At 44.9% G+C, this 23864-nt stretch overlaps 1 protein-coding gene across 2 annotated transcripts in view; it reads left to right on the forward strand.

Moving 5' to 3' along the window:
• LOC122656954 (putative RNA-binding protein Luc7-like 2) overlaps nt 1–23864 on the forward strand; it is a 60886-nt gene that overhangs the window by 23449 nt on the left and 13573 nt on the right. The window lies entirely within an intron of this gene.

The following is a 23864-nucleotide window of genomic DNA, read 5'->3' on the forward strand; positions in this document are numbered from 1 at the left end:
CCAATCCTATTTGGGATACGTAAGCACAAGCGATATTGACAACCTCTTTTGTCAACACTAGTTTGATGGATATAATCCTATCACCCACTCTTTTGACCTACACTACATCCTTTTTTAGATCTTTGTCCACTATTATCCCCGCTCTGTTTCTATTACTTTGGTCTCCCGCAAACCAAAGTTTGAAATCGTCCAACACTTTAGCTTTGTTACCATTCCATCTAGTCTCTTAGATACAAGCGATATTAATCCTTCGTTTCCTCATAACATCTATTAACTCTGGGCTTTTAACTGTTAAGGATCCAATCTTCCAGTAAGTTAATCTAATCCTACGTTTCTGGGCTGGTATATTTCCTGTTACTTGCCCTTGACTACGTATCACCGCATCCCGGTGTCGACACGGGGTGTTGCATACAGGGGATGCCTGATGAGCACATTTATGTGTGAAATCTTAGGGCATAAAACATACATTTTACCACACTGGACAGAGTTACTCGGTGCTTTCTTGTGTTTTTCAGGTTTTTGGGCTATTTATTGCTTTTCTGGACTATCGGGGGCTACATCTCCAAATTTACACATAAAGAGCTGCCCAATGTTTTTGCATGGCTGTGTTCAAAGCTAAATTTTGAGCAAGATGGACGTGACAGAATTCAATTTCGCATCCGTTTAGGCCTCCATGCAAGCAATTATCGTTTCCGGGCCGTAAAAGAATAATGGGCCAGAAATGAGCCGAAACGCAAGCCCGGTCCAGTCTGAATTTTTGGAGAGTTATATTTAGCATCAAAGAAGACAATTATGATCAAGGGTTGAGATCCTCTCAAGCATTTACCCTATTTTTGCATTTTGTTCACTGTTGGAGGAGAAAGAAAAGCCACATGGGACCTACACGTAATCACATGTGACCAAGGGTAGGATGGGAATAATTCTTACTGAAGCAACCAAGGACAAAGGAGGAGATTTATATTCAAATTAGAAGTTTGACTAGAAAGTGGGCTGCAAGCAAGGATCGGCCAAGTGGGATTTGCGCAAGAAAGAAAGGAGAAATAGTAGGAGAGATAGGAGAGGAGAAAAGAAAAAATTAAAAAAAAGAAAAAGAAAAGATACTCTCTCACCATTCCATCTCTCACGGATTCTCTCTCTCTCTCTCGCATCCCTCTTTCCTATTTACTCTCTCCCTATCCACGATTTTTCTCTCTTATATATATATATTTCTCTAATGCCAGCCACCTCACCTCCTTCCTAAAATCCTTCCTTTATTCTCTTTTCTCTTTCACTTTGTATCCTATTAACTCTCTCTCCCATATCTTTATTCTATCTTATTTTATTTCATTTTTTTTCCTATTTATCTCTCTCTTTTTCTTCCCTCTCCCCTAAAATCTCTCCTCTCACACAAGGCTCCACGATTTTTAGAGGACATTATGGGTATTGTATGGTATTGTATTATTTGTTGAGTGGAAGCCTAGTTTTTACTTTCTCTCTCCTCCAACTTTTCAAGGGCACTTTTGGAATTTTACTATGGATAGATTGCTTTTGGAGAAGATTCCCTCATCCTTGGAAGGTTGAAAAGTCAAAGATGCCTTGATCACATGACTTGGAGAAGACTCCTACAAAGAAAAGGAAGCGCAAGAATAGAAATAGAAAGTCTACTTTTTGAAAAATAGAAGGTTTATGTAGCTAAGGTTTTTATCTCTCTCACTTTCTATTTTTTCTTTTTTCTTGGGGTTCAAGCCTTTTTGTAAAGGAAGGAGAAGGGAATATTTCTCCTGCCGCTTCTCTCTTCTTTTCTCCTTCGCCTATAAATACCCCTTGCTCTTGGGTTGTAAGAGTGTTAGTTCTAGTTAATTTTTAGTTAGTGCTAGTTCAGTTTTAGTTCAATTTTTATGCAATTTTTGGTTTAATTCGTAGTGAAATAGCCATGCAAGGATTATTCAAGTGTTCAACCTTCTTCAACTACATTCATGTAATGCCTAATTAATTCATGCACTTTCAACTTTGGTAGAATGGAGTATTAGTTCTAAATTTTATTTTTAGTTTCTTCTTCTTCTTCTTAATCTCTTAATTTTATTTTTAGTTCTTTTTCTTCTTAATCTTCTAATTACTCCATTATTTTTATTTTAATCACATTCTTACCACCTCCATTCCATCCATTGTAATAGGACTTTCATTCTCCACTTTTTATTTTATTTCTCATCCTCTACCTCTCTAATTCAATCATGGTTTTAGGATTTTTATTTTTTAGTTACTATTATCATTATGCATTATGGTAGGATTTTAATTTACTTATTTTTGTTTTAATTTCAGATTTGGTAGCGCAATTTCAAGTGTGAAATACAAGCAATTTCAATCCGGTTCAAGCCCCTTTGGGTTTTACATCGCTAATCTCTTAGTCTCATTCTCCCTCTCTAATCTCTTTCTTTTCTTTTGTTTTTTTTTTCCTCATGTGGTTGAGGTATGTGGCTGTGATTTATTCCTTTCAATCCGCGTTAGTATTGATAGGTTTGATGCTTATGTGTTAAGAACGTCAATTCAATTCCTTAGATGCGTAATTTCGATAGATGCTTGTGAGTTAGGACTACTTAATTTAATTATCATTAGTTTAGTCCACACTTTAATTAATTTGGTTCACTTTGCATTGCTTTTAAGTGAGTAAAATAGAGTGGCGTACATCTCCTTGAGTTCGACCCGTAGCTACGATTGATCCGTACGCTTGTTTGCAAGAAATAATAACCGCAAGCATACGGATCAATCGTAGGTACGGGTCGAACTGAAGGAGATGTACGCCACTCTATCTTACTCACTTAAAAGCAATGCAAAATGAACCAAATTAAAGTGGTGGATTAAACTAATTAAATTAACCCATCCTAACTCACAGGCATCTAGCGAAATTACGTATCTAACGAATTGAATTGGCGTCCTAACACATAAGCATCTAACCTATCAATACTAACGCGGATTTGAAGCAATAAATCGTAGCCACACATCACAACCACATAAAAAAAAGACAAAAGAAGTGATTAGAGAGGGAGAATGAGACTAAGAGATTTAGAGATGTAAAACCCAAAGGGGCTTGAACCGGATTGAAATTGCTTGCTTCTCACACTTGAAATGGCGCTACCAAATCTGAAATTAAAACAAAAATAATTAAATTAAATTCCTACCATAATGCATGATGATAATAGTGAATAAAAAAAATAAAATCCTAAAAGCATAATTGAATTAGAGAGGTAGAGAATGAGAATGACAATATAAATAATGGAGAATGAAAATTCCTAATAGAATGGAGCGATTAATGGAGATGAGAATACTAATAAAATAAAACTAATAGAAGAAGAAAGAGGTAGAGAATAAGAAGAAGAAATGAGAAACTAGAAGAATTAAGAGGTTAAGAAGAAGAACATAAAAATAAAAATAAGAACTTGATACTTCCTTCTACCAAAGTTGTAAGTGCATGAATTAACTAGGCCTTGCATGAATGTAATTTGATGAAGTTTGAACACTTGAACAATCCTTGCATGGCGTCCTTATGTTCTTTTAGAAGCTTAATCAACTCTTCTTCCTGTATAGAAGTCAAATCAAAAGTAATAATTACAGGGAGAGTGTCATCTTGCTCTAGGAATGTAGGGGGCTCAATAATAGAGGGTTTAGGAATGGAGGTGGATAGGGGTCTAAGGGGCTCCAATGGTGGTTGGATGTTCTAGACCTCAGATAAGGTGGTATCATCAACACCTTCCAATTCCTGCATACATTCTTGAGATCCCGAATCAAAATCAATCTCAAAGAAAGTATTAACATCATCGGGAAATCCTTGAAGCATGTGTACCTCTTCATCAAAATGAGGCTGCTTGCCCAACCTAAACACATTAAAGTCCACAGAAGTATTGCCAAAAGATAGCTTCATGAGATTATTCCTGCAATTGATCAAAGCATTACTGGTAGCAAGGAAAGGTCTACCCAAAGTAATCGGGATTTGGTTCTTAAAATTGGCAGTAGGTTGGGTATCTAAGATAATAAAATCCACAGGAAAGACAAATTCCACAACCTTTAACAGGACATCCTCAACCATCCACTTCGGAATTTTAACCGACTTGTCTTCAAGTTGATGAGTAATTCTGGTTGGTTTTAGCTCTCCCAATCCCAACTGTTGGTAGACATGAAAGGGTAACAGGTTCACACTTGCACTAAGGTCCAATAAGGCATGATCAATAGTGGTGTTGCCTATAGTGCAAGGGATGGAGGGGCTTCCAGGGTCCTTATGTTTAGCTGCTACTGGCTGTGTGATAAGAGAACTGATGTTAGCAGCCAAGAATGCCTTTTTGGGCACATTGGTGGTCTTCTTTTGGGTGCACAAGTTTTTGAGGACCTTAGCATAAGCAAGGACCTGGGCTATAGCATCCAATAGAGGAATATTCACTTGAAACTGTTTAAAAACATCCAATATTTTCTCCACAGAAGGAGACTTCTTGCTAACCAACCTATTTGGGAAAGGGGTAGGTGGGGTATAAACTCTCTTAGGGGTGGTCCTTTTCACTTCCTCAACAGAATCATCTTTGGTTTCCTCAACTAAATCATCTGGAATCTCTTCAGGTTCATCAGACGAACCAGGAACAGAAGGCACTACAATGGCCTCTTCAGAAGGGGAAGAGACAACAAGAGTATGAGATGGTAAAGATTGAGGTGTACTAACCTGTTGATACTCACGGCCACTCCTTAAAGCATATACAGCATTAACCTGGCTGGAGGGCCCTTGATGCTGTTGGCCTTGTGCAATATTGAGTGGAAGAGCTTGGGTACCTTGCTGAATACGAACCTGGTGTCTAGGATTTGGCTTAGGTTGGCTAGGTAACTTCCCTGTTTCCCTCTCATGCAGGATTGTGACAAGCTGGGTGAGTTGTTTTTCCATATTATTGTGGCTTGCCATGAGAAGGGCTATCTTGTTTTCCATCTCACTCATTCTTGTTGCTTCTCCTGTGTTGATAAACCCTGGGGGTTGCTGATAAGGTGCAAGGAGAGGCGGCCTAGCAGAATTCATTGTGGGTCTTAAGTGAGGACGAGGGGGAAAGGGGTGAGGAGACATACCTGTATTTTGTTGTGCATAGTTGGGCCTCTGGAGACCAAGCCGGCATTGATTGTGATAGTTCGATGGGCCTGCTTGGTGTCCTTTATTCCAGGAGAAATTTGGGTGATTTCTCCATCCTGGGTTGTAAGCGTTGCTGTATGGATTATTTTGGTAGAGAGCACTCACATTCTCAGTGTTGGAATTACCCACAAAGGTGTTGGGGCATTCCTCCATAAGATGTCCAGGTGTATGGCACCAACTGCATATTGGCAAATATAGCTGCCCAGACTGCCTATGTACCCTCATTAAGGATCAAGCTGATATAGCTGCCCAAACTGCCTATGTAACCTCATTAAGGATCAAGCTGGGCGTAGTTCAAGAGCATTTTGAAAATAGTTATATGCATGGCAAGGTACTAGAAGTAAATAATATAAACATACATACCTCGTGTGGAAGCCGAAAATATTTAATTATCTTGATTCTAATCCCATAGAAAAAGATTCCTTTTGGGGCTTCTTTGTTGGTAAGGAGAAGTGTGTCTGAAATTGAGCATGGCTTTGGACATTTCAGGAGTTATCTCGTTTATGGAGATGATTTGGGGAATCTATTTGACGATGACCATCTATCTAACGAAAGTCCCCATAAAGATCCCTTTTGGGGTCGGGATTAGTAATCAGGGTGTATAGTTTATATGGGCAGCACAACGGCATATCTAGGACTATTATTTAAATGTTTTGGAAATCATTTGGGCTACACAATGACATGCATAAACATTTTTTCATTTGGAAAATTCTGAATAGGCATTATAACGGCATAAATAGGAATTTAAAGAACTACTATTTATGGCAATTTTAGAATGATTACAGCTTAACTTAGGAATTGAAGATTTCTATTTATTGCAATTTCAACATTATAACGGCATAAATAGGGATGTTAAAGACTGCTATTTATGGCAATTTCAGCATTTTAAAAGCATACATAAATAGAGGTTTTGGGAAAACTACTGGAAAGGAAATCTATACTATGACATAAATAAAGGAAATAAAGAAGGGTTAGGGTTAGGAAATTTTCTTGTTGGCCCTAATAGGGCCTGGCTTGGTTTGGCGGAGTTCAGTGCTTCTACGACGATTCTTGCAGAACTCCGACCCCGGGTTATGTTAGAGAAGGACTTCTGGGGCAATTTCCTAGAACCTCCTCTCTCTCTCTCTCTCTCTCTCTTTTTCTGGGCTTTGCAATTTATAGGCCAGAAAGGTGGAGTTTGGTAGTGAAATCGTGATTTTTCTGGCGAATTTGCTGACTCACCGGCGAATAGGGCATTTATGAGCCTGTGAATTGGGCTTTTCGCTGGCACATTTCTGACTTGTCAGAACCGCCTTACTTAGATATTTTTGGTGTGCAATTTTGTGGAAAACTTCTGGGTGCATAATCTCCCAATCTGGTTGCCGGAATCTGACTATTTGGGTATCGCCGGAAAGGTTTTTAGGCACACTACCTGATGTAATTGACATTTGTGGTAAATTCTGTTTGAAAACAGGTTGGAAACGTCCCGGAATCTTGGAAACCTGCTCGAAAGGGTGTTGTTTGGTCATACCTCTTCTAGTGGGTACGACTGCTTTTTGTTTGCGAGGTTTGGTTGGGAGGGGCAAAATTCGGTGTTTTCATTGGGCAATGAGCCTTATCATCCACTTTATAATGTTTTGGCAGGGGCCTTTTTATATTTATAGGCTCTTTTCCATCCTTCTAATATGTGACTAAAACTCTAAGATATAATAGACACTTCTAATTTGAGGAGAAAAGAATGGGACTGATGTTTTATTTTTAGGTCTACATCGGAAAAATATCAAAGGGGATAGGGGAAGAAGGGAGTTTAATAAAAGCGAAGCATAGAGGTGGGTGAACATTCCCTATAGTGGTCAAAGCGCTAGGTGACTCAAGACGTTGGAGGGGGGGTTTCAAAATCTAAGGTGACATCAACAAGGCGCTTGGACGCCTAGGTGATGCTTTGACAACTATGACATTCCCTCTTTAAAGGGCTAACTGGCCGGGTGCCTATGAGTTCAATTGGTTTAAATCGATATCGATCGATTAGTTAAGAGTGATCTGGTCTTGAATTTTATTGGTCAGTTACAGTTGGATTATTTGGGCTGGGCCTAGGATTGAAATCCTTGCTCTTGTACCTGATGTCACTTTCATCTAAATTCACTTTGCCGCACTCTCTCGCAATCATATTGCTTTCTCTCCCTCTTGATTTTTCTCGTTTTTAATTATTTCTTTTACCTAAACCTTCTTTGAATATGCTAGGGGTATCAATTTTGGGCTTTACCTGATTAACTGACTTGGACTGACCAATAAAAACCTAGGATTGGAATGGCCAATAATTCAATGGTCCAGTTTTTAGATTTTAACATAATTTTAAATACTCGGTTGGTCTTGGTTTGGCCAAGTGTTTGTGTTTTGTTCTCTTTGAGCAAGGTAGTTTTTTCCTCTTGGTCTAGCCCATATCTACTTGGTTTTGTACCTCTTCAATCTTGTTCACGCCCGTCCCCACGGTCTTGGTCACACGGTCGTGCCCACGATCCTCCTCGGCCTCATTTGCTCGTCCGTGCGTCTCCCGTTAGCCCGCGGCCATCGCTTGTCGCCGGTCGCCCTGCTTCGTCGCCTGTCACTCATTCGTTTGCACCCTTGACCGTTGTCTGTGCTCGTTGCCCGTCCGTGGCCGTATCCTGTGACCCGTCGACCGTCCGTGGCCGTCGCCCGTCCGTGGCTGACGCTTGTTCGTTGGCGTAGCCTGTGCCCGCGCCTGTTACTTGTCCCCTGCGCTTGTGGCTGTCACTTGTTCGTGGCCGTCGCCTGTGCACTGTCGCCTACACCTGTGGCTGTCGCCTTCCCCCGCAGCCTACGCCTGTGATTGTCGCTTGCGCCCGCGCCCCTGCTTGTCACCCTTCCGTGGCCGTTGCCTGCGCCCGTGGGTCTTAGCCCGTCGCTTGCGCCTGTGGCTGGTTGCTTGCGCTCGTGGCCTGTCGCCTGTTGCCCGCTCCTGTGGCCTATGGCCTGTCGCCCGCGCTCGTGTCTTTAAAGTATGGCCACGGTCAAAATTTTTCTTTTATACATGATGGTTACTTATGGATTCCTTTTTTGCTTGTGGCAGTTCTCTTTCTTCTCTCTTGGGTCGACAGCTTGACATTGGGGAGTACCGCCCAAGTAAGTCTTCCATATCCTCATCCATGCCGTCGAGTCATTCTGATTCTGCCACTGTTCGTGAGGGGTATTCCACGGATGGGCCTTTTTCAGGGTCGTTCTTGTCTGTGGATGCCTTCCCCCCATTGCCTTCTCCTAGGGCCATTGTTAGTGATTGGGGGACCTCTGGTGACTCTGGTCCCGGCGGGTGTCCTGGTGTTTCTGGGGTGGCTCCCCTGGCTGTATACCCTACTAGTAAGATGGGGTAGTTCCCTAGTGTCCTGACTACCTCGGACCTGGTATCCCTATGTCGGCAATACCATATACCTTCTGAGGTTGTCCTTCGCGCCCCCGGGGGCGATGATCATGCCTTCTCCCACCAGGCGGATGAGGTTTGTCTTTACAAGGTCTTCTTTTATGGCCTTCGTTTCCCCATTCCCCGCTTTGTTGAGTTGGTCTTGGACCACTGACACCTTACCCCCTGCAGATATTGCCCAACTCCTAAGGGTCCTTTTGGGTTTCTATGTGTTTTTCGCCCAGATGGGGTGCGCCGCGACTGTCCCTTGTTCTCGTACTTCTACGCGTTGAGGAAGGGGGATGATTAGTGGTACCACTTCGTGTGTCGCTCCCTTAAGAGGCCCTTCACCGACTTTGACTTCTTCAAGGGGCTCACCAGCTCGGTGAAATATTGGAGGGATCGGTTTTTCTTCGCTACGGTCCTCCAATGCCTGTTGCGGACCACCTAGGAGCCTATCGACCTAAAGAGTGTAAACCGTTCTCTTGAGCAGAACGACTTTAGAACGACTCCCTCAATCGGTGCTTGGAACGCAGCATGTTCGATGTTCAAGAGTTGGACTCGGAGGCCTTTCTGTTCCTTTGGAAGTTGAGTCCTGGTAAGATCTTTGTTCTCGTGCCCGTACTTGGTACTTGTGCCTAGAATTTTCTTTTTGTTTATCCGTTGCTGACTCGTCTTCTTTCTCTGTCTGTCGTTGTTGTTCAGTGGACCTACGACCGGACCCTGCACTTTTTCGTGCCAGTTCCTTGAGGAGGGCAGCTCAGAGGGCGGCTACCTAAGCCGCGCTTCCTGCGGATGCCCTTTCTGTTGGGGTAGGGGACACCGACACCCCTTCGGTCCCTACTCCCACTGTTCTGGCCGTGGGTGCAAAGAGGAAGGGGGGTCCCAACCCTCCTAGCATCGGGAGGAGTTCTATGAGGGCCAAGCTTCCGCGGCCGACCTTGCTATTCCTTCTACGCCTGGTGCTTCTGTTCCACCCTCCTTTATGGGCAAAGGGGTGGCCTCTTCTTCGGGTGCCGCTGAGGACACGCCAGCTCCATTTCCTCTGGTTCTTCTCTAGGATATTTTGGAGGGTGCTTCTCTTTCTGTCGGTAACGATGTCCCGCGAGAGTGGTTGGACAAGGGTCAGCTTCCTTCAGACCGTTTGGCCTTGCAAGAGAAGAGCCACACGGAGCTGCTGAGGTCCCTTTACGGGGACATTGCTTCTGTAAGTCGGTACCTTCTGATTTTTGTTACTTGGTAGCTTTCAATTTTTTATCCTTGGTGCAAGTACGTTGGAGGCTTGTTGACTAATTTTGGTTGCAGGGCCAGCACTGTACTACCGAGGCGGTACTTCGCTTCGAGAGATTCGTCTTCCAGGAGATCTAACATGCCCTGTGTCTGAGGAGTTAGGAGAGGGACCTTCTGGAGCAGAAGGCCGCTTGCGAGGAGGGTGCCACCCAGGAGAGGAGGATGGCTGAGGTGATCAGTACTTTGTCCTCCAGGAGTGTAGCTTTGGAGGCCCAGAGCTCGGGTTTGACTGCTAGGGTCCGAGCATTGGAGGAGGAGCTCCAGTCCTTGGGGCGGGACCGTGATGCTGACTTGGTCCAGGCCCGTGAGCAGGCCGTGGCAGAGTTTCGGAGATCCCGAGCCATGACAGACCTGTTCTACGAGTACAACAAGGTGTATGATATGGCGATCCACGACATAGTGGCCTATGTCCTTAGGGAGAGTCCCGACTATGACTTCTCCCGGTTCCCGGGCTATGTGCCGCCGGTTACTTTAGTTTCTAGGGGAGCTGTCGTTCCCCGTGGGCAGGGTGCCGCTCCTCTTAAGGTGGGTGCGGCTCCTCCCCCTAAGGGGGATATGGCTTCTCCCCTGAGGAGGATGTGATTCCCCTGGAGGTAGGGGTGTCAATAAAACCCGGCTGGCCCGAACCCGCCCGAACCCGCCCCGGGCCCGACCCTGATTTTTTGACCCTGAGGGTGGGTTTGGGTTTAGTTATAGTCTGACCCTGGCAGGGTCGGGTCGGGTCAGGGTTTAGATCCTGGGCTTAGCCCGGCCCGGCCCGACCTGACCCTGTATTAATTATAGGTATATAATATTACATATATATATATATATATATATATATATGTATATATAATATAAGTATTTTCTTGACGAAAAAAAAAAGAGAGAATTGTACAGGAGATAACTACTAGCTTTGTCATCATCGTGAAGTGGGAATCCATAAAAAGAGTAGATCATCTACTATTTTGATCAGGACCATAAAAAGAGTCACTGACATGATTGTTATTTAGTTGTAGCCCCTATAAGCTTCCAGGCCTATTGAGGGGACACCGTTACAATTGTAGAGAGAGAGTTTATACACACGCCATTTTTTTCAACATATTTATTAGCTGTCCCATAGGTTGAGATCCTATGTTACAAAAACATGGTTTAATGAGACACGTGGACGGTGCCATAAATCAGGACCAACCCGACCCGGCCCGACCCTGGCAGGGTCGGGTCAAGGTTGAGAGTTTCTTGACCCTGACAGGGTCGGGTCAGGGTCAGGGTCAGGGTTAAGGCCTCTAGGGTCGGGTCAGGGTTTAGGCAGGCCCGGCCCAACCCGACCCATTGACACCCCTACCTGGAGGAGGGCGCAGCTGTTCCTTGACTTCGTTCTTTTTTGTTTATTGGATGTTGAACTTGAAACTCAACTTTGTAATTACTGTTGCTTCTTGTATATTGCTCTTCGTCGTTTTGTGCACATGGCCGACAGGTGTCGGTGACATTCCACCTTGGTGGCCTTCGCCTCTTGGTCATTAGACTTTGGTGGCCTTACGCCTCGGTGGTCATCAGACCTTGGTGGCCTTCACCTCGTGGTCATCAGACCTTGGTGGCCTTCACCTCGTGGTCATCAGACCTTGGTGGCATTCGCCTCGTGGTCATTAGACCTTGGTAGCCTTACGCCTCGGTGGTTATTAGACCTTGGTTGCCTTATGCCTCGGTAGTCATTAGACCTTCGTGGCCTTACGCCTCGGTAATCATTAGACCTTGGTGGCATTCGCCTCGTGGTCATTAAACCTTGGCGGTGTTACGCCTCGGTGGTCAACGGGCCTTGGTGCTTGAACCGAGCAACAAGTGTTGCCCAGAACAAAATATTACTTGAAAACTTCAAAAAATTTCAAATAATCCTTGAAAACAGAATACTACTACTGTAATGTAAACTACTGTGGCTGAAAGCCGTAACTATTGTTGCTCTATTGGTAGTACTTCAGGTGCTCTGAGTTCTAGGCTCGATCTATCTTCTTGCCCCTCGGAGTTTTCAAGCAGTAGGTCCCTGGCCGTATTTGCCTGGAAATTATGTAGGGTCCTTCCCAGTTTGCAGATAGCTTTCCCTCCTTCCTGGGTTGTGACGCTCAAGCCCTCTTTAGAACTAGGTCTCCCTGGTGGAAGAGCCTCTCCTTGACCCTTGCATTGTAGTATTTGGCCGTTCGCTGCGGGTATGTCACGTTCCTGAGCAGTGCCTTCTCGCGAACCTGGGCCAAGAAATCCAAGTTCGCCCGGAGCCCATCATCATATGTGCGTTTGTTGAAGTGCAGTTTTCTGTGGGACATGGCAAGGACTTCCACTGGTGCCATGGCCTCGGTACCATATGCCAATCAGAATGGGCTCTCCCCTGTGGGCATCCTTACTGTTGTTCGGTATGCCTATAGGACACTTGGAAGCTCTTCGACCCACTTGTCTTTAGCTTCCTTTAACCTCTTCTTAACTCCCTCGAGCAGTGTTCTGTTAGTTACTTCCATCTGACCATTGGCCTGTGGGTAAGCTATGGAGACAGTCCGATAGTCAATGTTTTAGGATTGGCAGAAAGCCTTGAACTTTGGATTGTTGAATTGTTTCTCATTGTCCGAGACGATGATTCTTGGTACCCCGAACCTGTAGATTACCTCATTGCGAACAAACCTTTCCATCTCGTTCTTTATTATTTTTGCCAGTGGCTTAGCCTCGACCCATTTAGTGAAGTAGTCGATGGCGACTACTAGGTACTTTATGTTTCTGGACGCTGTCGTGAAGTCACCTAGGATGTCCATCCCCCACATGGTGAACGGTATGGGTTTAAGGATGGAGGTCAATTTTGTGGCCGGTTGATGGGGTACCGGGACATTCAAGTTTTTGCATATTGTATGGCCTCTTCCTGCATCCGTGGCCAATAGAACCCTTGGCAGAGGATTTTATAGGCTAACACTCGCCCTCCATGTGGCTTCTGCATATTCCGTCGTGGACCTCTGCCAGGGCGTACTTGGCTCCCGTGGGTCTTAGGTTCCTGAACAATGGTGCGGTGACCGTTCTCTTGTATAGTACCCCGTCAATGACAGTGTACTTTACTGCCCCCATCCTTATCTTTCTGGCCTCGACCTTGTCTCCTGGTAGTACATCGTTCTGTAGGTAATTGACTATAGGGTCCATCTAGCTCGACCCCTCCTCGATCTCATTGACTTGCATCTTCTGGTACGTTGGCTCATGTAGTATTTCGACATACACGACACTGGCCAAGTTCCGGAGCTCATCATTTGCTAGCCTAGACAAGGCGTCTGCTGCGGCGTTCTCGACCCTCGGTACTCGAACCATCTCGAACTTCGCGAACTCCAAGATCATCTCTAGAGCATGCGCTAAGTATGCTGCCATGCGCTAATCTTTCGCCTCGTACTCCCCATTCACCTAATTTACTACGAGTTGGGAATCACCATGGATGGCTAGGTGAGTGACTTGGATGGCTTTGAGCACTCGGAGTCCAGCTAGTAGTGCCTTGTACTCTGCCTCGTTGTTGGAGGCCTGGAAGGTGAATTCTGAGGGCGTACTGGATTCGAAAACCTTCGTGGCTTGTGTGTATGAACCCAGCCCTACTTCCTGCCGCATTACTCGAACCATCCACGAACATCTCCCACGACCCTCGGTCATGTTCCTCAGGTTCCTCCACTTCTGGCGCGACGTCTGATAGGGTGCATTCGGCGACAATGTCCGCTAGGGCCTGACCTTTGATGGCCGTCCGAGGTTGGAACTTGATGTCGTGCTCACTTAACTCTACCGCCCAGGTGATCAGTCGTCCTGACACATCTGGCTTGTGTAGGACCTTCTTCAGTGGTAGGTCTGTGAGTACCACGACCGTATGGGCCTGGAAGTATGGCCTTAGCTTCCTTGCCGCGATCATGAGTGCATAGGATACTTTCTCGATCTTAATGTACCTGGTCTCTGCGTCCATCAAGACATGACTGATGTAGTACATAGGTCTCTACAGTTTACCTTCTTCCTTCAGTGGTGCTTACCGCGACCGGGGTGGCGGCCAAGTAGATTTGCAACTCTTCGTTAGGTTCTGGTCGTCCAAGCGGTGGTAGACTCTCCAGGTACCTCTTCAGCTCCTCGAATGCTTTTTGACACTCCTCCGTCCAAGCGAAGTCTTTAGGATTTCAGAGGTTCTTCAATGTCTTGAAAAATGGTAGGCACTTGTCCGCAGCTCGCGACACGAACGTCGATAAGGCCACGATCCTTCCATTTAGCCTCTGTACCTCCTTGATCGTCCGAGGCGGCGACATGTCATGCCGAAGGAGCACTTTGTGGGGTTCAGCATCATCTGGTTCTTCTTCACTACCTCGAACACTTCCTCCAGGTCGGTCAGGTCCTTTTCGGCCTGGACGCTTTTCACGAGCATGTCGTCCACGTATACCTCCATGTTGTGCATGATTTGTTATTCGAACATTTTGTTGACCATCCTCTAGTAGGTTGCCCTTGTGTTCTTTAGCCCGAATGGCATGACGCGGTAGTAATAGTTCTCCTTGTCTGTCCGGAATGCGATATTGGACTCATCTTCCTCATTCATAAGGATCTGGTTGTATCCGTAGTAGGCGTCCATGAAGCTCAGCATCTTATGGCCGGCGGTCGATCCTTGGCAATGGGTATTCATCCTTTGGGCACGCCTTATTTAGATCGGTGTAGTCGACGCACATCCTCCACTTTCCATTAGGTTTGGTACCATCACCAAATTCGGAAGCCATGTTGGGAACTTCTCCTGTCTGATGAACCTCGAACGGCTTAACTTCTCGACTTCTTTGATGGCGGTCTGTCGACCAAGGGCGAAGTTTTGCCGCTTCTGTGTCACCGGCTTCTTGGTTGGATTTATGTGCAGTCTGTGCTCGGCTATGCGCCGTGGTATGCCTAGCATGTCGGAGGCCGACCATGCAAAGACATCCGCGTTCTTCTGGAGGAGTTGCCCAAGCTTCTCTTTTTGTTCCTTTCTCAACAGTGACCCAACCTGCACCATCTTGGAGGGATCGTCCACGCTAAGGGGATATGGGATGAGGTCCTGCACCGACTTTCCTCTTCGCTCTGTTAGTTCATCTCTCTGGTCGCTGATGAGGGTCTCTACACACAGTGCCATCCCTCGGGTATTGCAATTATTTTTCTTTACGAACGTCGCATAACACTCCTTGGCTTTCTTTTAGTCTCTGATCTTGCCCACCCCATTCTCTGTTGGGAACTTCATCTTTAGGTGGATGCGTGATATGACTCCCTTAAGTGTCATTAGGGATGGTCGCCCCAGAAGGCCGTTGAAGGATACTATGGACTTTACTACCATGAAGTTTACCATGATTACGGTCCGCCGAGGGTACTCTCCGAAGGTGACGGGCAGTTCCATTGTCCCTCTGATGGAGGCGGTAGTGCCCGAGAACCCGTGGAGATATGTTTGCTCCGGTTTGAGCTGGTCGTCGCCGGACCCGAACTGCCTGTAAGCTTTTAGTGAGAGCACGTCCACGGATACCCTAGTGTCTACCAACATCCTATGCACGGGTCGATTGGCTATCTCTACCTGTACCACCAGGGCATCCTCATGTGGCAAGCTCAGTCCTTCTAGGTCTGTGTCCAAGAAGGAGATTACCGTCTCGGTCTTGGCTACTTTGCTTGGCTTTTCTGCTACTCCCACGAATCTAGCATGGACTTTGGCCTTTCTCGTAGACCCTCTCGTCCCCCCTTTACATACTTGTTCAAGCTTCCCGCCTTCACAAGGTTCTCTATCTCCCTTTTAAGTTGGATACAATCTTCTGTGTCATGTCCAATATCCTTGTGGAAGAGACAGTACTTGTTGGGGTTGCGCTTCTCAGGCCCGCTAGCATGGGTCGTGGCCAATGGAGTAGGTCACGGTCTTGAATCTGCATGAGGATCTGGGACCTGGTGGTATTCAGGGGTGTGAATTCAGGGCTGCTTACTCGGTCATTCCTCTCTGGGCGACGGTCTGTCCTTTCTGATTGGCTGGCACCCTTCTCCTGTTGGCACTCGGTCCTCGATCTCTTGTCCACTTTACGGTCATCCGGCGTCGATCTCTTGTTGTCCTGAGGCTTGGCCTCGATCACTCTCTTCCAAGCCTGCAGTACCTCAGTCATATTGGCGAACTCGTTGCACCGCTCTAGAAGTTCCTTCATTGTCTTGGTCTTGTGTCGTGCCATGTCCTTAATCAAATGTAGGTACTTGATGCTCCCGGCCAAGGTTGCATGCTGGGTTTGGTCGTCTAGGTTTCGGACCTCTAGGGACTCCTTTGTGAACCTGGTGACGTATTCCCTGAGAGACTCCCCACGATTTTGTACCACGTTCAACAAATTGACCGTGGTCTTCTTTTGCTTGACGCTACTCTGGGAGTGGATGACAAATTGCTCGCAGAGTTCCGCGAACGAACTTATCAATCTAGGTCGGACCCTTGAAAACCATGAAGTGGTTGCACCCTTGAGGGATGTAGGGAATGCTCGGCAGGAGACCACGTCCGATCCCCCGTGGAGGGTTATCATTTTATTAAAGTAGTCGATGATGTGATCATTAGGGTCCGTGGTACCACTGTAGAGTTCGAAGGTAGGTAGCCTGAACAGTGAGGAGAGTGATGCTGCCAAGATCTCTGCTGAGAATGGGTGTTGTCCTGGTACCGAGTGTGTTTCACCCTTCGTCTGCTTCTTCAGCCCTTCCAGCTTCTCGTCCAATTCTTGGAGCCTTTTGTCTAGCTCCTCCTCTCGTGACTGTCCGTCACGCTTGGTTGCACGTTCACTGTGAACCCGCTCTCGACCTCTCCTTGAGGTTTCCTGTTGCCGTGAGTTTTGACGTGATGGCGAGTGGTCACGACGTGATGAGCCTAGTCGCAAACGTGAGGGACTTACTTCACGATAGGTCCTACTTCGCCTTGGTGTGTGACTTCCTCTTCGTCGACCTTGGAATACTGACCTTCTAATCGAACCGTCCGGACTAGGTACCACTGACCTGTGTGTTAGTGACACCCTACGTTCCGATCGGATTGGTAGATCCGCCGTTCTCCTGGGATGATGCGAAGGATCTCCTTGCTGATGAGTTGGACTGGCGCGCCTCGCGAGTCTCTCCGATCTTTCACCCCTAGGGGGTGACCTCCTAGGGTTTGGCTGTTGTGGAGGGATGGGCTCGGTCCTTGGTGGTGGCAACGCCCTTCGGTTGTGGGACGTCATCCGTTGCCTTAGATAGTCTCGAAAGATCTTTGGTCCTGGAGGATCTGTCTTTGCAAGTCATTGATCTGACCTGCAGTTGCTGGCGCTTTAGGGTCAGGTACTGCCTCCCCGGCTACTTCGTTTTTGAGGTCGACTAAGTCGACATGGTCGTTCTCTGGGTTCTCCCTCTTCTTGGATTCATGGTCATTGGCTCTCCGATGAGAGCTCTCTGGTGGAGGTAACCCATTCCTCTGCCTTGCAGCGTTGGTGGAGGGAACGGCCTTCTTACCCCGTGGGGCCATTGAATGTTTGAGGAAGCGAGCTCGTAGATACGTCTGGCTAGCGTCGTTCCCATAGACGACGCCAATCTGTTGCGTCAAGAAATTGCCGGTGGGTCCTTCGGGTGCAGCAACCTGCAAAAGGACCTTAGTGACAAGGGAGAACCGGTGTGGTTCCGGCCTAGGACTCTTCGTTGCCTAAGTTAGATCTCTCTGAGCAATAGATGAATAGTTAGAATTCAAAATGGGTTAATGGGGTAGAGTACCTTGGAATTTATAGTGAAGTGTGGCGGTGTGGAAAGTCCCAGTTGGTAACGAGTAGTCCTCGTAGTCGATAGGTGTTCCTCGTCAGTAGGATTTATTACTTAGTCGGTTGCTCCCCCCTGGGAGGTAGAGTCCCAGTAGGGAAGATGTTCTCGGTAGATAGACATGCATGCACCCTTATATGTTGAATAAGATCCGTGGTGCATGAGTCCATCTAAGATTGTATCTCTTGTAGATGGTACCCGCCAAGTGGTGAGGTGAAATATATCTCGGCGATGATCATAGTTGTCATGGCGTCGCCATGGCGTCCTGGCGCTGGAGAAGCCTGCATGGCGACCTATGCCATGGCGTCCTGCTTTGATTTCTTCTTCCTATCTCTCTTTCCCTCTTCGATTTCTGCCTCTCCTCTTCGATTTCTTCTTTATTTCTTCTTTCCCTCTTCGATTTCTTCTTCCTGTCTCTCTGTCTCTGTTTTGCAACTAAGAAGTCGCCAGATCTGATTCCAGGAATTAAATACTCCTTGCTTAGTTGATTTCTGTGATGAGTTCTTAGATGAATAGTTAGAATTCAAAATGGGTTAATGGGGTAGAGTACCTTGGAATTTATAGTGAAGTGTGGCGGTGTGGAAAGTCCCAGTTGGTAACGAGTAGTCCTCGTAGTCGATAGGTGTTCCTCGTCAGTAGGATTTATTACTTAGTCGGTTGCTCCCCCCTGGGAGGTAGAGTCCCAGTAGGGAAGATGTTCTCGGTAGATAGACATGCATGCACCCTTATATGTTGAACAAGATCCGTGGTGCATGAGTCCATCTAAGATTGTATCTCTTGTAGATGGTACCCGCCAAGTGGTGAGGTGAAATATATCTCGGCGATGATCATAGTTGTCACGGCGTCGCCATGGCGTCCTGGCGCTGGAGAAGCCTGCATGGCGACCTATGCCATGGCGTCCTGCTTTGATTTCTTCTTCCTATCTCTCTTTCCCTCTTCGATTTCTGCCTCTCCTCTTCGATTTCTTCTTTATTTCTTCTTTCCCTCTTCGATTTCTTCTTCCTGTCTCTCTGTCTCTGTTTTGCAACTAAGAAGTCGCCAGATCTGATTCCAGGAATTAAATACTCCTTGCTTAGTTGATTTCTGTGATGAGTTCTTGCTGGAATTGATAGAACATGATGTGGCGATGCTTTGCTTGAAGGTTTAGACTGGACTGAGAAGAGTTGAAGGAGTTATCTCCTTCGTACTTTGCCTTTTTCCGTCCCAGGTTGAAGATAACCATAAATCCGATCGTGGGTTATTACAAACCCTTATTTTTTTCCTTTTTCCTAAAGTACCCTTCTCTTCTTTTATTCCCCTTTGTCCATACTTTACACATCCCTCCAAGTTTACCCTTAGTCATTAAATCAAAACCCTTTTATGCCCTTTCTTAGGTTCTACTTAGTTACAAGAGTGCCATCCTTAAAACTTGAGAAACAATAGAGAAAAAATAAAACATGGCTTGAGTATACAGCTATTAAACCATTAAAAATAGAGAAAATAAAAAATAAAACATGGTCGACATGCTCGCCATGTCGATATATCGACGTGACACCCCTTCACCGACTTGGATCGCCGTGACAACTATGGCGATGATGCTAGTGGGTTGCGCGTTTCTTGGTCTTGAACTTTGGGTGACCTTGTTGGTTCTTTTCCTTCTGGGCCAACGAGCGAGACTTAAAGTGGCCGGGCTTTGGTGGTCTTCCCTTTTGTGCCAGGACACGTGGGGGCTCACGATTGGCTTGTATAATTTTGGTTTATCAAGAACCATTCAAAAGATGGGAATGATCCGATGAGCGGTTTGGGAGTAATTTAGGAAACAGTGATTTCACGGGCGGATATCTCAGAAACAGTGAAACTGAAATTAAATCCAAATTAACCAATGGATTGGCTTGAAACTTGGATCAGACCTCAATCTCAGTAGTTTGATTCAAAGTGCTAAAGTATTGTAGAAATCAAATGGTTGAATCATAAATAATTTGAAAAACCCCAAATCTGAAATAGTGAAAACTGAGAAAAATATTGCACCCCAAAAAAAACTGAGAAAAGAGAGGTTTTTTGAAGTATCTCACAGATCCGAAATCTGGAGGGCCTCAAACTGTGGTCGAGTAGGGGTCTGGGTGAGGCTATATTGTCCTAACGTTGCAGATGAAACAGGGCAGGGGATAGGGTTTTATTGGATGAACAATGCTGGCTCAAAGGGACTAGAAAACAGAGCATCCGCTGAGATGATAAAACTGAAATTAAATCTTGGTTCGACCTGACCTATTAATGGGATTATAACAGTAGATGAAAGATCAAACAGCTCTATTAAATTCTGGAATCAAACAGCACCATTAAAATCTGGAATCATACAGCACCAATCAGCAGCAAAAATCGGGCAAATCACAAGAGCAGGGAATAGTTGGTGGTAAACAAAGGAGGAAGAAAAAACTTATCGTAGGTCTATCCCACCCACTAATGTAGTTCTAGATAGGGTAAAGCCCTACTAGAAGCCAATTAAACCAGGACCAATAACAACTTTCAGTAGGACAGAATTGCAGTTTTAGGTCAAATCTAGGGCTTAGGTTAGGATAAGGGGGCTTAGGGGTATGGCTAGGCAGGTTTATTGGACTCTAATAATGTAGGTATTATAGAGTTTTAAGTATTTTGAAAATTCTGTAAAACTGGGCAGTAAGTCAGGATCGACTATGGGTTTTGGGGAAATTAATGAAGGATGAGGGGATTAGGGTTTTGATGGATAAATATGGCTGACCAGCAAGATCTAGAGTTTAATGGAACTCAAACAAAAATAAAGGGGGATCAATTGGGGAAGGGAGTTGAGGATTAGAAGAAGAAATTAATTAACAAGTTGCAGCAGAAATCCACTAGCAGCAGCTTGGACAGAAGTGAAGGATAGAACCACCTTCGAATTGGGATCCTCCCGGCCATCACGGCGCAATGAGTCGATCGGATTCGACCAATCCCTTTCCACCTTGATAGAACCACAAGGATGCACTCTCACAAGGAGCGCAAAAGCAACAACAATGGCAACCAACAAGCAAAAGCTTTTATATCCAAGGGTCATTTTCTTGGATATAAAAGACTCAAAAATAGACTTCTACTCTAAAAAAGAAATGCCTAACTCAATCTTTGACCTATTAGGTAACTTAAACTGACTAGTAAACTAAAATACTAAAGGAAATAGACTCAAAACATGGCTGGACTTATAGAGTCCTAATCCAGCCCAACTTACATCACATGACCACTTAAGTTGTCACATGACCACTTAACCAAGCACATGATCACTTAAAGTGAACCAATTGGATGCAACCAATTTGAACCGGTTCAATTAAAAAACATAAAAATAAACTAAGTATTGGGCTAATCCCGCATGCAACCTATATGCCCCTAGTTTAGGCTTATTAAAGTGGCCTATTACATAGAAAACCCTTGGGATCAAAGGCCCAACATATATATATGCCAACCCTAGACTTATTTCTAATAAAAGAAGCCCAGTTTGGTGATAATTCTGCAGCACCCACTCTTGTCTCTCACAGATACTTAAGGCTAAACAACACTCAATAACTTTAATTAATTCAATTGTGAATGGCTCAGCAGCCTTGCATTGTTTAATAGAATGAAAATAAAACTCCTAATCCAACTAGGAATATGGAAAACCAACTCCTACTAGGAATAGGAGTACTAAAAAGCTATTACAGCTTTGCTGAATTAAAAAAAAAACTAATAATTAACTATTCCTACTTGAACTGGGAATGAGAATTAGCTACTTCTAAGCCTAATCCCATATGCCTACTTTGTACCCATATTTTAGGCCATTAAAGTGGCCCATTACAAAGAAAGCACTTGGAATCAAAGGCCCAATACATACATCACCCGACCCAAGGCTTATTTCCACTAAATATAAGCCCTCTAGGTGACTTATTTCCATCACCCATGGATTAAATATGGGCTTCTTGGTCCCAAAATGGGTCCAAACTGATCAAAAGCAGATAGGCCAAGCTTGATTAATGCTTGGGAACCGACCGATCAATTACTAATAAGTACCAGTCCTAGGCCTTGAAGACCGATTGTGTAATCAGTTAGTTTTAGTCCTGACCCGTATAGATGTAATATCGATTTGGGCCCAATCAACACTGAGTGGCCTGATTGGATTGACATCACCCTAGTCTCTTCCTTTCGTTTTGTGAGATTTCAGTGTAGGTAGATTGGGTAGTGGATTATGGCATTGTTTAAATTTAAAAGGGACATTGAGCATATTTATGAAGTTCTGTAAAGATAGGATTGGTTTTGTCCAATAACTATTAATAAGACAAATCGAGGGATGATGGCCATTCAAATAGCTTAGCCCTAGGAAAATTTCCACTTTCCCTCAACATGACTATCCCTTTCTTTGAAATTTCAACCAAGTCTCATCGAGTTGAGGCTTTTATATCAAGTGGATGGTAACATTTTTGACCGATAAGAGATTTCAGACCAAAATCTCAGCAGGATGCCGGAATTTTGAGCTAAACCTTGTTGATTCCCTAACTCAGCGGTGGTTTCGATTCCGTAACACAAAAAAACGAGATAAAAACCGAGATCTCGGTGAGACCTCAAACCATGGCTTTATATTGCTGTGTCTGAAAGTGCATTTGGGTTGTAACTTATTAAATGGGTAGTTAAGTTTTGTGTATATTTGGATTCTTAATTTGGGATTCAGGATCTGATCAGAATCGACCTATCCTGATCTGATCCCAAGTTTATTCAGTTGATCTGAATTGATCCTTGGTGTAATGTAATTCTAGATGGCTAGAATACCAACTAGAACCAATAACCAGTATCTGCTAAGGGTTGGGGGAATCGGCTAGGTCAAAATAGGTGAGATTCTGAAATTAGGGTTAGGGTTAGATGGAATCTAGGGTTTGATGGTAGGGTTAGGTTAAGTTGGTGAAGGAAAGGCTTCCAGTGAAGGTCCTGAGATGTTTTATGGAGGTTGAGTATGCAAACAAAGATGAATATTGAATTAGGGTTTGGGTTTCTGGGTTTTGGGAAAGATCGAATCTATAAAGGTGGGATTTTGCTGAGTAGATTGGCCTGTACAGGATTTAGGGTATGGGGGAATGAAGCTCGGTTATGGGGGAATGTTAAGGTTGGTTTTAGAGGATTAGGAGAAGCAGGAGAAGCAGGTTTGGGAATGGAGTTATGAACTTGTTAATATATGGATTCTTCAACTTTGTAGCAGAAACCAACAACTGAATTGAATCTTCAAGCTATCAGCTGTAGCAGAACTGAAACAACTTGAAAACTTGAATGCTGATCAATGGAGAGAGAGAGAGAGACAGAAGGCTATCTCAGCCTGGGTATCTCACCCTCACAGCCTATCTCAGGACAGTGACAATTGCAAAGCAAATTCTATTCATTAAATCTTGGGGGGCTCTCAAGAGTAGCCTTTTGGCTGAGAAAGAAGAAACACTAACTATAACTCATAACATAACTAGGACTAATAACTGGACTAGGAATACTTACTAGGACTTCTAACTAGGATTCAAACTTGCACTAGGAATCCCAATTAGAATTACAATTCAATAAAAGACTAACTAAAAAATAAAAAATAAAAACCCTAACTTCACCCATGATTTGCTGCTGGTGTAGGGATTCTTCCCCTACACCTACCTGATGGTTACTCCTGCTGGTGTAGGGAAGAATCCCTACACCTGCGTCTGGTTTTAGACAACTGATTTACATTATGGTGAGTTTGGGTGGTTAGATGTGGTAAGCTGAGACATGATTGCCGACTAAGCCATTACTAGGGCTGTATAGGGAACCTTTTCCCCTAACAGGCTGCAAAGGGAACATTAGACCCAATAAGTTTTGTAATTTTCATTTAAGGAAAAAAGATCCTCACTCCAATAGTGTGGGCATCCTTTCCCTCTCCCTCTCACATCCTGACCATGTGGGACCCACACTAATTCTCTCTCCTCCCTTACTGCGTGGGCAATCTTGATGACAAAACCTTTTCCCACTCGTGATTGGTTTGGTGTGAGAGATTCCTCCCACAATGGCGGTCTTGGGAATCCTTTATAAATATTGTTCTTTGCATATTGTAAGCATCCATGCCCTGATTCAGATGCATTTTTTGTTTTAGCTTAGTCCTTACACCAAAGTTTTGGGAGGTGGATCTTATTCCATTTCTATACCTGTACAAGACATCCATGCCTGAATCAATGTAATGTAGGAATTGTGTTGTAACTTTACAACTGGGGGCCCGCTATACCGTTGAGCATGTCATGGAGCTCTCATGTGGGTCCATCATCGTCACAAACAGTGCACTAA

The sequence above is a fragment of the Telopea speciosissima genome, chromosome 3 (assembly GCF_018873765.1).
Source record: "Telopea speciosissima isolate NSW1024214 ecotype Mountain lineage chromosome 3, Tspe_v1, whole genome shotgun sequence".
Taxonomy (NCBI): Eukaryota; Viridiplantae; Streptophyta; class Magnoliopsida; order Proteales; family Proteaceae; genus Telopea; species Telopea speciosissima.